The sequence below is a fragment of the Dermacentor silvarum genome, chromosome 2, assembly GCF_013339745.2.
Source record: "Dermacentor silvarum isolate Dsil-2018 chromosome 2, BIME_Dsil_1.4, whole genome shotgun sequence".
NCBI classification, from domain to species: Eukaryota; Metazoa; Arthropoda; class Arachnida; order Ixodida; family Ixodidae; genus Dermacentor; species Dermacentor silvarum.
The window spans coordinates 36,979,956-36,998,342 of NC_051155.1; the positions used below are offsets into that span (position 1 = coordinate 36,979,956).

An 18,387-nucleotide genomic window follows, 5' to 3' on the forward strand; every position below is an offset into this window, starting at 1 on the left:
AGAACTCGGTAGTTATCTTCTAGACCGTCGGTATCTCGTTGCCGCGAAAGAAATCGTGCACACATAACCTCAGCGTACGCAACGTGAAGCTGTCAAACTTCGCGCTGCGTCTTCTCTTCTCTGCATTGCGTGGGTGCTTTCGCGAGGACGTCGTCAGTTTGCCACCCAAAACATGCGAAGCTTTAACTTCCTCCCTCACCCTGAACACTGTCCTTTCGCTGATACCGAGCATGTCGGCGACAAACTTGCTTGTGTCCTCCACGCTGCGTTCAGGCTCCCCGTTACGCCAAAACGTGTAGCAGTGGAAGATCATGTTGCGTGAGTCGCTGTTCAGGATGTGGCCGCTCTTGTTCTTGCCGAGGCTCCTTGTTGTTGTGGTCATCAAGGCGGCCCAAGGCTCGTTCGGTAACAAAGGATCACGTTCCGATGTCAGATCGCTGGGCTCCATGGCGGAAAACTGGCACGAAATTACAGTGTAATGGAATGCCGTGCGCGAACGTGCGCGAACTCACGAGATTGCAGGTTCCCCACGGCCAAAAAGATGATGATGATATTATTATTATTATTATTATTATTATTATTATTATTATTATTATTATTATTATTATTATTATCATTAGTCCCGCAGCATGGCGCCCAGTAAGGACGCATGCTTGCTCTGCTCGTGCCGTTTTTTCGGAAAACAGCAGTTCTTTCGCTGTGAAAAGTGTGACAAACGTGTGCATGCGAAATGTGTGACCTGGCCAGACGACGAACTGGATCTTTTGAAGTCGGGATCGCGCTCCTTTTGCTGCAATTTGTGTGAGTTAAACCAGCAGGGTGTTAAGCCTAGCGACAACGACCCGACGGCGTGCTCCCCGCAGCTTTCCCTTTCCCAAACTGGTTCCCCCTTCTCCTCTTGTGCCCCACCGGGTGACCTTGACGGCAGCCTGGCAGGTCTGCGGCGCCTCCTCCTCGACGCGCTGGAGGGAATCTCATTCCTGAGCGAAGAAGTTTCCCAACTGCGAGAGGAGAATGAACGCCTTCGTAAGGACCATTCCCGCGGCGTGGAGCAACAGACCCAAGTCGTCGCCTCCCTTCGAGCGGAGGTTCGTTGCCTGCGCGACGAGCTGTCGCGACGTGCAACTGCCATGCCTCTGAAGACACCTGCCGACTCCGGAAAGTCATCCAGCCTTACTACTTCTACTCCTGCCTCAACGCAAGCTATTGTACCTGTGTTACGACGCACTGCTGAACGACGAGATGCTGTTTCCCCACGTGATTTCGCGTCGTCCACTGAAAAAGCACCCGAGACTACACAAAAAAACAAGAGTCCTGCCTCGGTTGGAGCGCGAAAGACTTCCACATTATCTGTAGCTCAACGGCAGCATCGACCTAAGGCTATTTTTGTTTCTAAATTGAGCTCTGAAACAACCTCTTCCGACCTGACCAACCACTTAAAGGTCTTGAATATTTCTCCCCTCTCCTGCCGGCGACTTAGAACTAAATATCAATCGTATTCTTCTTTTCATGTAGCCGTTGACGAAGAAGCACTTAAGCGCTTGAACGACCCGTCAATGTGGCCAATGGGTTGCTTGTTCAAGCCGTTCCGTGGTGTGCTACACGATGACATGATTCATGCTACTGAAATAACAACCCCCAAGGATCAAAGTGGCGTGTAATTTGGAAATTTTTTACCAAAACGCTCGCGGACTTCGCACCAAAGCACGCGAATTTTTTTGCAATGTAATCTCATCTTCTTTTCCTATTTTTGTTATTTCTGAAACTTGGCTGTGTGGTGACATTTCGTCTTCAGACTTCTTTCCACCGCACTACAACGTCTTCCGCAGTGATCGGGACTTCAGTGGATCTCAACAAAAAGGTGGTGGCGTGCTAATTGCAGTTGACAATTCACTGAGATGTGTACGGCGCATCGATATAGAAAGTGTACGGGAGTCGATATGGCTAGAAGTCAGCTTAGCCCGATGTGAAAAATTGTTGATTGGATCGTTCTATGTACAGCCGAATATTTCCCCTGTTTTGTATGATGAGGTCATATCTTCCATTGAAAGTGTAATAACCTCCCATAGTAAGCACAAAGTAATTCTTCTTGGTGATTTTAATACACCAGGTATTGATTGGAACACACTTAGATATTCTCATTACAATCATTACACAGAGAAGAAATGCAGCCTGTTGTTGGACTTTCTGTCTTTCTGTTCCCTTCAACAGCATAACTTAGTCGCCAATTCCTGTGGCAACGTCTTAGATCTTTGCATCTCGAATGCTCAGGTTTTAGATGTCTCTCGTTCCGAAATTTTCCTTGTGCGTACCGATAAGTTTCATCCGCCACTAAAGATATCTGCCTCTGTGTCAGCACTGAGGCAGAGCTCCTCCAGGGGCGTAAATGAATCCCCACGCTTTGCTTTCAAGCGTGGTGATTATCTTGGTTTATATAATTCCTTGTCCACCACCGACTGGTCACTGGTTACCGACAAAAGCAATGTTAATGACCAAGTAGATCAGTTTACAGAGCTTGTTTTGAGCAGTATGCGCAAATACATTCCCCAGTACAGGCCTAGACGCTCTAGATATCCCCATTGGTTTTCGTCTGAACTCATAATTGCCCTAAAGCATAAAGATCGCGCACACCAAAAATCCAGAATTCCGTTGCCTAATGAGTACAGAGAAGAATTCCGCTTTTTTCGGGCTCTCTGTAAACGTCTCTATAAGCGGGATCAAGATTCATATATGGCATTCTTGGAAAAAAGCGCCTCCGACCGGCCGGCAGAATTTTGGAATTATATACGTAAGCGTTCCAATAAACATGGAGAGGGTTTTCGCTTACTTGACTCTAGAGGAGCAGAAGTCCAAGCAGTCGCGGATTGTTTTGCAGCCCATTTCTCTTCCTTATATAAAGATGCAGGTTTCAACGCTGGTGTCAGTCAGCAGCACACGACGGTTCCTACATCTAGTGCGGTGTTGTTTGATGAAGAGCTTGTCCACGATTGCCTTAAGCGCTTGAAGCCTTCCCTATCCTCCGGCCCTGACGGCATCCCCTCCGCAATTCTAAAAGCTTACGGCAGTATATTTGCTCCAGTATTGACATCTATATTTAATAACTCTTTGACTACTTCCACTTTCCCTCACATGTGGAAAACTGCTCGTGTTTTTCCTGTATTTAAGTCTGGATGTAAATCAGATGTGTCGAATTATCGCCCAATTTCTCTTCTCTGTGCTACGTCCAAGATTTTTGAGCTTGCTCTTCACAACATATTGTCTTTTACTGTGAAGAACTCGCTCATTCCGAATCAGCATGGATTTCTCACCGGCCGCTCCACTATCACAAATCTCGCAAGTTTCATGACACAGATCTCCACGCCGGTACTTCAAAGGGGGCAAGTTGACACCATTTACTGTGATCTCAGCAAGGCTTTTGATGTAGTCAGCCACTCGCTGCTTCTGCTCAAGCTTACGCACTTTGATGTTGACTCGTCAGTTGTGAATCTCTTGCGCAGTTATCTTCTTGATAGATCGTGTTATATTAACGTCAATGGCCAAACATCTTCTTCTTACTTGGCAACTAGCGGCGTCCCTCAAGGGTCAGTATTAGGACCACTCCTTTTTTTAATTTTTATTAATGACGTTCTTTCTGTTATTCGGAACTCTTCTTTCCTCCTATATGCCGATGACATCAAGATTTTTAAGAAAATTCACACTGTTGATGACTGTCGCGCCCTGCAGTCTGACCTGTTTTCCTTTTCTAAATGGTGCAAGGATAATAACCTTACCTTGAATGCTGCTAAGACCAAAGTCATGACTTTCACACGCAAAACAGCAAGTATTTCTTTTTCTTATTCTATAGATTCTGTGCCGTTGTGTAAGGTCTGCGAGATCAATGATCTTGGTGTACTTTTTGATGCAACCTTACACTTTTCGGCTCACACTAAGCGTGTTGCAATGCGGGGTATGCGCTCTCTTGGTTCTGTATGCAGACTATCGAGAGAATTCAAGTCTCCTACACCGTTCCGCAAATTATACACAACCATTTGTCTTCCTCAACTCGAATATGCGTCGGTCGTCTGGAATGGCTCTTCTAAATCCAACAGTGACATTATAGATCGTGTCCAGAAGAAGTTTCTAAGCATATATAATCACCGCTTTGCAAACCAGGACATTGCACCCTGTACTGGCACTGTTGGATTGTTGTCATTGCCTTCACTTCGCGACCGACGTAATCGCGCTGACCTTCTGTTTCTCTTTAAACTCCTTCATGGTAACCTCACATGTCCCGAACTTCTCAGCTGTGTCATGTTCCGCATCCCACGCAAGATCACCAGAGAACATAGACCTTTCCATGTTCCTGCCTGTCATCACGAACACTCAACTGTCCACAGAATACAGAATCTTTATAACGCTTACTTTCGTGAACTTGATATCTTTCATAATTCCTTGTCATCGTTCTTTTCCGAGCTTTGCCTTGTATTATAATTTCATGTATTGTTCAAGCGCCCTTCTCCTCCTTTTTCTTTTGTATTTACTTTGCGCTTTGTTGTTCGTACTCTCTTCTTTTCAGAATTTTTATTTTTATTCATTTATTTTTTAATGATTTTTCCCTGAGTGTCTTGTTTTTGCTTTGTAATGTATGCGTGCGCCAGCACTCAGACCTTAGGGTTGTTCCTGGGCACGTTAAATAAACATGATTGATTGATTGATTGATTGATTGATTATTATTATTATTATTATAAATAAGCCTAACACATTTCAGAAAAAATAAGCTTGTGAAAACACACAAAAAGTGGGCTTCTTCGATTTTCGGAGTTCTGGCAGCCAGCTCGTTCCGGTTCTGATAGGAAGTCACGTGGGCTGGGATCCCAAGACAACCCAGAGCTTCCCGAAGTGTGCAAAATCGAACGCCGGGACAGCGCTGCCCACGGGAGAAATGTAAACTTGTACCAGCATAGCAGCAACCGACGTGGGCGGTGCGCGCGGCGTAGTCGGCTCATTTATGAGTTGCCACCTTGGAAAGTTATAGTTGCTTTCAGGAATACGATCACTTTTGCGAGATTTCGAGCGACTCGGCACAGGACGCGCACTGTGCAGCTCACTTAGCACAGCGCAACAAACGGCGTGCAACGCGTCTGATTCCAAGACGCAAAATCGCGCCTAAGTGATCGCTCGCTCGAGGATGCCTGCTCGTATAGCGATCGCGTCGGCCACCGGCGACATTTGACATCATTGGACAAGACACGAAAAAGCAGGATATAGGGTACGTCTTATATTCATAAAATTTCGTACATGCTTGAATTCAATTTCAGAAAGTTTGTTTCGCCTGATGGCGCTCCTCTTAATTCTGCTCCTGTGGTGAAGCAGCTGGGGCAGCGGCTGGCGCGTGAAAATGCACGCCGCCTGTCCCCCGCGAAAATATTCACACGAAAAATAGTATTGCTCGATCATGAGAGCAATAATAAAGCTAATGTACGTGTGGTCATTACTCATCTCAGCCAGTGCATTCCTTTAACATCAACGGCCTCTATACATATATAGTTAGAACGCATCGGTTTCGAGCTGCCACTCAAGATACGACGGAGAGACGGAGCGAACGCGGGTTGCTGCGATGCCTATGCTAACTGCAGAAAAAAGACATATCGCCGCATATACGCGAGCAATGTGAAAAGGGACACCACCAGAAAATTACATGAACCGAAAAGGCACCGAAATGTGTGGGAATGAGTGTCTACAACTTCGACAACTTGCGCGGAACACGAAGATACCATGCAAGCATGCTCGAGTGCGCAGCGCGCTGTTCACGTCCGAGAAGAAGCATTCAAGGGACACAAACAAAAGAAAGCGTCAAATGGTTCGCCGCTGCTCGTACGGCACCACCTCGCAAGGCGTAACGGTGCGTTAGAATCCTAGTAAGATAACGCTCGAAGTAATGCAATCAGCGATCCACGCACCGTGCCGACATCGGGAATCGCTCCGACAAGTATGCGAGTCCAAAAGCACGCCAGCTGGGGCGGCGCGCGCTAGCGTTCGACGCAAGCCAGTTGGGTGAGCGAGGGAAAAGTCGTCAAGCGCCCGCGTTGCAATCCGTCAAGTCCCTACAGAGATATGGTGGTGAGCGATCATCGCCTCTTTTTGTCGTCTGCTTGCCAGATAACTTACAGAGAGCTGCCAGACCAAAATCGTCCTGGCTGGTTCTGGCAGCCCGCGGGTTGCCAGAAGCTTCCAGCCAGAGTAAAACGAGCGCGCGGCGAAAGTGCGTCACGCGGTGGGCGGAGCAGTACGTGAAAAACGAAGGCGTTCTGGCTGGCTCTGGCATCCCGCGGGTAGCCAGAAGTGGAAAATCGAAGAAGCTCACTATACAGGGTGTCCCAGCTATCACACAGCACGATTTTAAAAAAGAGGAACGGCGTTACGCGAAGGAAACCTAGTGCGTATTGTTTCCAGTGCAGTGGAGTAGCCGCCAGTAACTTTTTCGTTACTGAGATTTAATTACGTAATTAAAATTAATTATCTAACTCGACAAGTACTGTCCTAATTATGAAAGAGTCAATGAGAAAATTGTAGAGCACCATAAAAAACTACCGATACAGCTTTCTGTTGCTCACTACGTGCTACATAAATGTGCTTTTCCGTGCGTGAAAGAAGCCCCCGAATACATGCAAAATGCCTCGAGCGGCCAGTCGCGCGGCAATTCTCCGTATATTCGCGGGCTTCTTTCACGCTCGGAAAAACACTTTTATGTAGCACGTATGGCGCAACAGGTAGCTGTATCGGGAGTTTTTCCCATTGCTCTACAACTTTCTCATTGACACTTTGATAATTGGGACAGTACTTCTCGAGTTAGGTAATTAATTACAATTACCTAATTAAATATCAGTAACGAAAAAGATTACTGGCGGCTACAACACTGCACTGGAAACAACACGCACTAGGTTTGCTTCGCGTAACGCCGTTCAACTTATTTTATATCGGGCTGCATGATAGCTGGGACACCCTGTATATTGTCACGAGCAATGGCAAAGACAAAGACGTCGTAGAGGGGCTGGGTCAGAGGCTCTCTTGTCGGACTGAAACCTGCTGGAACCTGTGTGCTCTGTGCAGTCTTGACTAGAAAAGCGCTAGCCGTTTACTGTTAAATAAACACTCCCCGTAACATTTTTTTTTTTTGGTGGAGGTTGCGGGCTCTATTCCACCTGGCCCTTTGATCTTCGGAGCGGATGCCACGTTTCTCCCGCCTCCATGGCCGAAGACAGTACGCAGTCATCGCAGCCCGCGCCCGCGGCTCCGGCAACCGTGGTCCTTTCGCATCCCCTCGACCCCTGCACGTTTTGCGGCACGGACAACCATGACGTCGACGATTGGCTCCTATTGTACGAGCGCGTCAGCAAGCACCACAGGTGGGATGAGACCCTAATGCTTGCCAACGTCATTTTCTACCTACGGGTCACGGCTCGGATGTGGTTTAACACGCACGAAGAAGAACTTACAAGTTGGAACCTATGCAAGGAGAAGATACGCGCATTGTCTGGCCGATCGGCCGCGCGCCAAATGACAGCCCGGCACGAGCTGCCGGCCAGAGCTCAGACGTCCACGGAATCATACGTCGCATACATCTAAGACGTACTAGCCTTGTGCGGTACCATTGACAAAGAAATGCCAGGGACGGACAAGGTTGGCCATGTGTTGAAAGGCATAGCTGACGATGCCTTCATCATCCTCATGTGTAAGCACTGCACCACGGTTGACTCCATCATCACAGAATGCCGGCGGTTTGAACAAGCAAAAAGCAAACAGATTACTCAGTGCTTTAACAGACTCCCGAATACAGCTGCGACCTCCTCGTGCGATGATCCCGTGATGCCCCCTCCGTTCTCACCGCCTAACTTGGCCAGGATTGTTCGCCAGGAGCTCGAAGCCATGGCTCCAGCCGCTTATCAGGCACCTGCTCACGACCATTTGGCGACAATATCTCTCATTCAGGTCGTTGTACGTCAGGAGGTTGCAAATATGGGCGTCGTATTTCCACAAGCCCCCAGTTACGCCCCTCCGCCCATGTGCGCTTCCGGTCCTCCCACTAAACACCACACCGCCCCTATTGTTGCTGCTGCCGCTTCCGCTCCACGGTTCACACCCCGCTACCGCAACCGTTCTGAGTGGAGGACGCCTAACGATCGCCCAATCTGTTTTTCTTGCTCTCGCGTCGGCCACATTTCAGGCCACTGCCGCAATAGTCGGAATTACCGACCAAATTTCTCCGGTCACCGCCGCCAAGATCGTGGCCCGGCCGTACTACAGCACATCTTCTCTCGACGACCAACTTTTGGCCCGCGATCCTCACCGTCTTTTTCGCACTCTGAATCGACCTACGCTGATATTGCCGCACAAGGACACTGGTCCAGCCAATCGCCGTCCCCTCAGAGTTGCCAGTCGCGCTCCCCTAAACGCCGTCGCTCTCCTTCTCCGGCTTCCTCTGGACACCCCCGGGAAACTAGTTAGTGCAGATCCGGGAGGTGAGGCTGCATTGACGACAAGGACCGCAAAACCTCTATTAACCTCTATTTCAAGACGCAATTTGCTCGGTGTTCTCGTCGACGGCATGCCCGTTAATGCTCTCATTGATACTAATGCCCACATATCGGTTATGAGTTCTACGCTCCGACGCCGCTTACGCAAAGTGCTGACACCTGCCGTCTCTGCTGCTGTGCGAGTAGCTGACGGCACCCGAACACCTGTTCTTGGTATGTGCACTGCCCGCGTTACTGTTGCCGGCCACGACACTTCAGTTCTCTTCGCTGTTCTCGACGCTTGCCCACATGATGTCATTCTTGGTATTTACTTCTTGAGCGCCCATTCTGCCCTCATCGATTGTTCTTCTGGCATTTTGTGGCTTGAACTGCCATTGTGTCCTGATGACGCCGCATCAAGTAACACTCAGCTACGTTCCGTGGAGTTTCTACGACTACCCACGCAGGCTGTTACCTATATCCTTATGTTACCGTTTCCCCCAGTTCCTGATGGTGAATATGTGGTCGCTCCCATCACAGATCTGATCCTCTCGCGCAACATCGCACTTCCCCATACCGTAGTAGTTATTGCCTAGAACAGAACGTTGCTTCCATTCCTCAACCTTTCTACTTCGACCCATTCCTCAAGGAAATTTACTAGCGGAACTGTCACCTCTTGCAGAATGTACTGTTTCTGCATTCGCTGCTGACGCTGAGACCGTGACGCAAACTGCCATACCGGCGCCAACCCAGGCATTTTTGGACAAAATCATGTTCCCCGACCTCTTACCTTCCCAAAGTGAAGCACTCCGTGGTGTCCTATTTTCGTACCATGACATATTTGATGTTGCGAACAGTCCACTAGGCTGTACACATGTCGTGGCCCACCGCATCGACACTAGAGACGCCAGCCACCTTCACAAGCACCCTTACCCAGTGTCTCACTCTGAGCGCCAAGTCATCCAAAAGGAGGTAGAGAAAATGCTTGATAAAGATATCACAGAGCCTTCCTCTAGCCCTTGGGCATCCCCTGTAGTGCTTGTGAAAAAGAAGGACAACAGCTGGCGGTTTTGCGTCAATTATTGCCATCTCAATCAGGTAACGAAGAAGGATGTGTATCCTCTCCCACAAATTGATGATGCGCTCGACTGCCTCCATGGTGCCAAATATTTCTCTTCGCTAGATCTCCGCTCGGGATAATGGCAAATTGCCGCCGATGACTGCGACCGCGAGAAGACCGCATTCATCACACCTGACGGCCTCTGCCAATGTAGGGTTATGCCTTTTGGGTTGTGTAATGCTCCTGCAACTTTTGAACGCATGATGGACACTCTTCTACGCGATCTGAAATAGTCGGCCTCTCTTTGTTATCTGGAATGACGTCATTCTTTTCTCGCCCAGCTTTGACAGCCACCTCCCTCGTCTGTCGGTCATTCTGGACATCTTTCTCCGGGCTGGCCTCCAGTTCAATTCATCTAAGTGCACCTTTGGGCGCCGCCAGATCAAATTACTTGGACACCTAGTCGACGCTACTGGTGTCCAACTGGACCCTGACAAGGTCCGTGCCGTCCGCGAGTTCCCGGTTGAACGGTACACGCAAGAAGTACGCAGTTTTCTTGGGCTCTGCTCCTACTTTCGCCGCTTTGTTCTCAACTTCGCGAACATTGCTCGACCCCTCATGGACCTACTCAAAAAGGATGCGGCCTTTTCTTGGGGCGTGGACCAAGTGTCTCCCTTTGCGTCGTTGATTTCTGCCCTCACTACACCACCTGTGTTGGCTCATTTTGACTCGGCTGCTGGAACAGAACTTCGCACCGACGCAAGCGGCCATGACATTGGTGCTATCCTCGCCCAAACACAGAATGGAGACAACCGTGTGATAGAGTATGCTAGCCGTCTTATTCTGTCACAGTCGGAGAAGAATTACACCATTACTGAGCGGGAGTGCCTAGCTCTCGTCTGGGCTGTCGCGAAACTCCGTCCGTACCTATATGGACGGCCGTTCGTGGTCATAACAGACAGTCATGCTCTCTGCTGGCTCTCAACACCCAAAGACCCCACAGAGAGGCTCGGCCGTTGGGCATTACGATTACAGGAGTACACATTCTAGGTAGTGTACACATCTGGCAAGTTACACAATGACGCCGACTGCCTCTCCCGCCATCCCATTGAACTCCACTGAAACTCTCCACTCCGACTCCACTGAAACGGACCCCGACACCTATGTATTGGCGATAACAGACATCATCCATGTGGCCGACGAACAAAGTAGAGATACATCGTTTCTCTCTCTTATTGACCGTCTGCAATCCGGCACCCTCGACCCTTCACTCAACATGTTCTTGCTTCAGGATAACGTTCTTTACCGCCGCAACATGCACGCGGACGGCGCAGAACTCCTGCTCGTTGTACCGCATCATCTGCGCAGGGAGGTCCTCGTCCAGTTTCATGACGCCCCCACTTCCGGGCACTTAGACGTCTCCAGAACTTATGATCGCATACGATCATAAGTTCTGGAGTTCTCCATTAAGCATGGCTCAATGGAGAGCCATGCATGCCTATACGCTTACTGCAGTACAGAATCTGTGTTTTTTTGGAACATTAAGCCTGTACCCACACTAACGGCACTGGAGGCAAGAAGTGCAAAGGAAGGTTTTCGCTAATCAACGTCTTAATGCTCATTTAATCTGGTATAAACACGGAGGCAAGACAAAGCTGCAAGCAAATTTTAACTCTGAACGGGTTAAATTAGTGATATGGCCAGGTCGAAGTAGCCTTTTCTTGAATATACTGTGTGTGAAACACAATAACGATTGTTGACGGAAAAATCGTCACAATTGACGTCACCAGAGAGATGTAATCGCGACCTATATACGTAGCTGTGTATACTAAAGTACTTAGAGCACATATTCGACATTCTACCACCTCGTTTTCCCACCATCTCATTTTGCTTGCAAGTGGAGAGCTCTCAGGCTACATTTTCTAGAACCATATCTTGTTACTCGCCAGCCGTCGCTTCAAAAAGATGCTTGCACCTGTTGCAAGCTGACCATCTCCCTTTCGTGGTGTATGCCACAGCCTCAAGTATGCCTCTAAAGACCAGGGGTTACAACAAAGGCCCAGATTTCATCATCAGTTCTAATGGAGCTTTCTTTACCCATTTTACACAATGTGTATGCAAACCTCGTTCACATTTACAAGGATGGTTCGGTCGTGTCCACTGATTTAACAGTCAATGTCATTGTTGTGGCCCGATCAGAGCCAAATTTCAAATGTTGCTAATGACCACGTCTACAAGGTCAGAACTTGCTGCCCTTCATGCCACTATTGAATATATTCAACGAAAACCGCCATTCAAATGGACAGAGTTCCGTAATTCCAAAACAGCTATTGAAAGCCTGCAAGGTCGCACGGCACCATGGGAAGGAATTATGAACAGTTTATTTGAAATATACCAGACATCTACGATCACAATGTTGGAAAAGGATTTGATGTTATTAACCAGTCGATACGTGGTCATTGCCGCGTTTTTTGGCAAGAATCTTACTCATCAAGCTGTCATATCATCCCACACCATTCCGCTACCTAGAATGGACACAGGGAACTTCAATCAATTGCTAATGACATCATGTGGGCTCTTTGGAAGAATCCAGAGTGTTCCACTATCAATTGAGCAGGCTTGATATATCACTGCAGCTGGGATTATGATGTCAACCCTCTCCCGGTGTGACAATACACTGCTGTGCCGCCTACGACTGGATGTAGCCTTCACAAATTCACAGTCCTTCTTTTTTAAACGTGGCCACTGTAACAGCGAAAAGATCACCGCACAGCTCCTCTGGCAGTGTACCCACTCTGATGTCCAGTGTCAGCGCTTCTGGAGTGTACCCAGGCAATTGTACAGTTGACGTTTTACAGAGGCAAAGATCGTGGGTGCTTGGCAATATCAACCAAGAAAGCTATACATGTTCAAATGACTCTAAAATTAACGAATCTGAAAAGACACTTATCGACACCCTCTGTCTTCTATCCGAGTGAATTCTCATCTTGCCTCCTTTTTTCTTTTAACGCCTCATACCCTCTCCCCAATGCAAATCAGCCAACTGGAGGTCCACCTGGTTAACCTTTCTGGCTTTCCTTGTTACTTTCTCTCTCTCTCAAACGTAAACCCCCATGCAGGAAAACTAAAAACCACGCAAAATATAGTCGGCCGTACTGTAGAAATTAAGATGCGACATGCTTGAACGATTGCAGGCATGTAAATGCGCCTAAGATACAAGGACGAGTGAAAGGACTAGACACACGTAGTGCACGCGCTACATGTGCCTTGTCCTTTCTTTTGTCCGTCTATGATAGGCGCATTTACATGCCTGCAAATGAACCAAGTCACCCAACTAGCTTAATTTATTGCTTAATTCAACCCATTCAAATAATCTTTTGGTTAATGTACACTCAGGTGTTCGTGCGATTATTAGGCAGATTATTCTCTTGCAGAACTTCATCCGACCAAACGCTAGAGAAAGGAGGGATATTGATATGGACATACAAGTTTTGTTGGCACTGGAACACGTTACCTGGGCAAGCTGCTGCAAGCATTGTAAAACGGCGTGTATTGAAGCTGGTGCGCAACCTGAAGTGCATGAGCTGCAAGTTCTCTGCCAATTATTTGCTTTCTCAAAAAATCTGTGACCAAAGTGATGAAAGGGCTGCTGGAATCTGGACCAGGTTCTTGCTAAGTTCGTAGCACCAGCAACAGCTATTGCTTTGGAGAACAAAATGAAGCAACCATTGTGCCACCTGCAGCAGTATTCTCGCTTATTGCCTAATCAAGGAAGGACCGAAAAAGACTAGAGAATGCTGCTTTCCAAGCATAATTCCAAGCAATGTAAAAGCAACCTTGGAAGTCAAATCAACTGCATCATTCTGAGCAAAAATGGCAGAAGTAAAAACATAGATGACATGCAAGAGTTCAGAAATATCTGCACATTGGCCCAGCCTATATTAACTTTATATTATTACTGCAACTGAAGGAAGCTATGCCAAAAAGGAAGCAGGAAGACCTGGAGTTGAAAAACTGCATGCCATAATCATAATGACATCAGCTTTTGCCGTGGCTGGCAGGAAGTATGTCCATGTGTACTAGCGCCAATGACCAGCAAATTAAACTCCACCAAGAAACAAATGGACTAAACGAGGCATCTGCTTCAGCTTTAACAAAGTGCTATCAGGCATTTCTGCTTGCATGGCTGCCACAATAAAATAGGATCGCATAAGTAATATAATTTTGCTTATGCTGCGATGAGCTTCTTATTTTGTATAATTGCATGCTTATGTTAGTACGTGATTTTTATGTAGTTTTATAGGTGCAACAAAACACAAATTTTTTGGTATAGCTAGTAGGGAAAGATTTCAATAAGGCGGGTGGTTACTCCTTATCATGTTTTATGCCAAACCAGTGGCCCACGCTGTATATTAGCTAGCTTCTGCCACTACACATGTGGTTGTGATGCCATCGTGGTCGTTGCATTGTCATGCAATCTCATGACATCTGCGCTCAAAGCAGGTGGCTCACATGAAAAGATGCGGGTGTCCCAGCAGCAGCATACCCAACAGTTTTACAGCGTAAGCTGTTATCGGCTCCTTCTAATAGCCGCTTTGGTTCGCGTTGTGGTGCGCCGCCGCCGCCGCGTAACCGCTATCGCCCGAAAAAAAGTACCCGATCTCCGCCGGGATAGAACCAAGGCGCGCTGCGTGGGAGTCGGATACTTTACCACGGAGCCATGCAAGCGCTTGCTATCAGCAGAGAGAATTACAAACCGCAGCTCGCCGTCGACGCCGGGTGGACAGTTGAGATTGCTCTCGTCAAAGCGAGGCGAACAGACTGTGACGCGAAGACCCTCTTGTGTGTGGTGCCGAAATTGCTACTCTTAAGCCGCTCGCTCCACCAGCTTATGCTGTGACTGTTGCGTGTGCCGCGCAGGCCTGTGTCTTTTTTGGTCACCTCCGTTCTGAACAGCGATTGAAAAGCAAGTTTCACACAAGTGTTGATTTCGAAACGCCCGACAGCAATGCTCCACATTCGCATAGCCTTCAAAGTACCTCGCATAACATCAGTTCCCACGCTGCGTGGTATTTACAGAATTTTATCTCGTAGTTTTCATGTAGAGCCTTTTGGACCTTTATGTGGGGAATAATTGAATGGCTTTTTAGGCCCAGCTCCTCTGAAATATATTTAAGTTTGACAACTTGCATGCTAAGATGTAACTTTTTCAGTCTGAATCTAGCATCCAGAAAGTGAGCACCTTAAAAAATTCTATACAAATCAGTTTCTAAATTTTTTTTGCCTTCTTGACCACAGTTCCTGTAACAAGTTTCTGTGAAAGGACATTTCCAAAGCTAACATATGTACAGACCAAGCCGATAAGCTTTATGTCACAAGAACGGCTTAGCTGGCTGATGGTGCCTTTGGTAGAGTAATGAATTGTAGTTACATCAGTTTTGATGATATTATGCAAATAACACTAGGGCATGCATACTTATCCTGCAATTTTCTTTTCTGCCACGCGACACCAAAAAAATCAAACGAGTAAATGCAGGGTAATCTGCATTGTATCCTAGCTGTATTGTGTGTGCCACATTACCAGAGAATCCTGCCGACCTTTAATTCACCTTTCCAGCGCAACATGTCTTTAAAAAACGATATCTTTACATTGTGTTGATATGTGTAGGTATCCCTTTTCACTTTCATGTTAGGTCAGCTCTGTGAACAGCAGATGCACTAAAGCTCTTGCTACTTACTTTGCATTTTGCAACTGAAAAAAAAGAAACAGGTCTTACGAAAACAATGTGATGTGTGAATTTAAATATTTGTGCAACCTTCTTTTCTGGAAGAACATGTGGTGCTTACTGGTGTACAGATATAGCCTCGCAAGCAAGAACTGCTGTGTTTTTATCTAAAAATAACACTGATTCATGTTTCGTGGGATGTGGTGCCTCTTCTCTCAATGAGCTCCCTTTATGGCTGAGAATATTTTTGCCATTGGGCAAGCTTTGAAAATAAGCCAGAATTTTTAATTTGGCACATCAGAAAACATCTTGATACGAAATGAACGTAACCCTCAATTTCAATGAAAGAAAGGTGGTTAAAAAAAGTTGCAGTGGCTTAGCTTGGCTATGCCAGGATATACGTAGCGTTAGCAAAGGTTCAGCTGATTATTCTTAGCTTTCCTGGTTGTCTAGATTGTCAAGGATTAGCTTGATTGTCATGCTTACTGCTGCTCCAATGACACACACGCGGTATACGTATTATGTGGCACATGTATATAGCCTTCTTCTGTTCATTCCTCCTACGCTCAACCGCTAATTGCCAGGCAACAACTTCGGGATCCGATGAGTCAAGCTTCTCCGTTCTTCTGCGCTGTTGAACAGCATTTGCGCTTTTCTTCTCCATGGCTATACCACACTGGCAAACGCCAGTCAAAAGCGCAGCGGCTCCAGCGCACTGTCAGACGGCGACTGCACAGCGAGCGCGCGTCGGCGCCAGTGCGTCTACCACGGCTACGACGTCACTCCTCTGGAATGCGCAGACCGGCGGCGGTGAGTCGCGCGCGGCGGCGGCGGAGTGCGCGAGAGGTGCCGGCTCCGGTGGCTCCGGTGCGCAAGCCGTGTGACATCACTGATCCTTGCGCATGCGCAGCTCGGCTCTTGATGTGCCGCGCGAAACGGGCTTGGCTAGGCCAGTGTAGCTAACGCTACAAAATAATTCAGTGAACACAGCAGAATGGAATGCACGAACTTAGATGGTAAATCGGGTATGAAATTTCCCAACTACGTTATGAATGAAAGAGGCTGACAGTTAACAGAATAAGAAAGCCCTGGAGAAGGTCCCCGACTTGCAGTGCGAGGCCCGTGCACACATATGATGATACTGCGGTATTGCTGTCCAGGCAGGACCGTTCAACCTTGTACACTGTAACTATCTGTGCATCTGTTTAAAATCTTCTTGTACCTATATGTGTAAACTTCATGTTGCATGCAGTAAAAGCATTGCTATTGTACTACAGACAGTTTTCATCTTTATTGGAGTCTCATTTTAACATATCACTTTAAACTTCCAGACTGAGGCGAGGAGAATTGAGAGCTGAGCGAGTTGGTTGATGAAAAAAAATATGGGAATTTACGTGCCAAAACCACCATCTGATTATGAGGCACACCGTAGTGGGGGACTCTGGAATACTTTGGACCACCTGGGGTTCATTTTTAAAGGCTAGAAACAGTTCACAAATTACGATGGAAAGTGAGAAAACGCACATGAGAACTGACTTGCAGTTGAATATTTTTATTTAAGTATATATACAATAACAATACCCACGCATCAGGCAATGTCAAAAAAGAACTAGCAAATGAACTGCACGCTATAATTCATGATTGACATTCTACTGATCCTAATGTTCCAATAATTTTTTATAAAGCACGCTTCAATGGAGAGCCATGCATGTCTATACGCTTACTGCACTCCAGAATCTGTGTTTTTCAAACATTAAGCCTGTACCCACACTAACGGCACCGGAGGCAAGAAGTGCAAAGGGAGGTTTTCGCTAAGCAATGTCTTAATGCTCATTTAATCTGGCCTAAACACAGTGCTGCATTTCCAACAATGCTGCAATGCAAACAATGCTGAACATGGAACAAATGTAGTGGTCAATTAAGATGACTAGAAGCACGCCATGTGCACCTTATACTTGTATTTTTGTACTTTACTAGTGATAACACCTTCTTTAAGTATAATTAAAATGTGTCACAAAATGGTATCATAGGTCACACTCCATGTTTGCTGTTGTGTAATAACCCAAACTTTGTATCCAATGTGCATGCACGGTCCCGATTAGCCATGACACTAGGTCTGTTCGATTCGCACCATCTGAACCAGTTCACTATGTGCTGCACTATGCCATATGTTTCAGCGGTGCAGTAATAGTGCCCTATGAACCGTGCCAATAATTTCAAAATAATCACAAAAGGTGCAGGGCTGGTTAACAATTTTCCTACACCTTCCCTACCGGCGGTGGTGAAACATGGTGCAGGAGTGCTGGTGCAAAGCAATAGACGAATCAGCACACGGACGTAAGCACCATTCAAACCATGCTTACCCATGTCTGATGTGCCTAAGCAACGCGAGGTGTGATTACGCCTCAGTACCCGACCATACCTGCAGTTTAGGACCTCTCAAATTGACATGAATGGCGCTCTTTAGGCAGACAAAACATAATGTCTCCATCGTGTCTGCACCTCGGCATTTGTTTCGAGTGTCGCGTTGTGCCTGCATCGATGAAATTATTTGAGCTGCACAATTTTTATAACTTCTTGTGCCCCGCTGTGAGCTGGTTCATAATGGTGCAGGTGAATTGGAAGGACCAATTGTGGTAGCTTATGTCACAGCAGCAAATATGCGCAGGAAGGTCTGCAATGAATACTTGCTTGTATACGATAATTATGATGCAAATAATTTGCAATCTGATTTCAATTTTTTATTGTGTTGAAAAAGACCACTTTAGACATAAAACTCTCATTTCTATTTCTCCATTTCACAGCTGAAGTTCTTAGTCGAATGGCACTATATAGTTTAAAAATCTTTCTTTGCAGCATTGCATGATTATTGAGCACCCAATTTCGAACTAGTTGGCCTTGCAATGAATTTATGAATATTATATTCAATGCAAACTAATAAAAGCTGACAAACATAGCCTCAACGTTTATCTCTTCCCTTGTATTTGTCTAAATATAGCTTTCATTTAAGCTTTCAAAGCTAGTGAACCATAACAAACAAGACCGGTTTTCATATCCATACAGCGCAAATTTAACAGGCATTCATAATTCAAGTAAAATGTCACTAGAT

General features: G+C 46.7%; 1 protein-coding gene across 1 annotated transcript in view; it reads left to right on the plus strand.

Annotated features, from left to right (window-relative positions):
- LOC125943397 (membrane metallo-endopeptidase-like 1) overlaps positions 1-18,387 on the plus strand; it is a 410,743-nt gene that overhangs the window by 164,234 nt on the left and 228,122 nt on the right. The gene's annotated exons all lie outside the window — the stretch shown is intronic.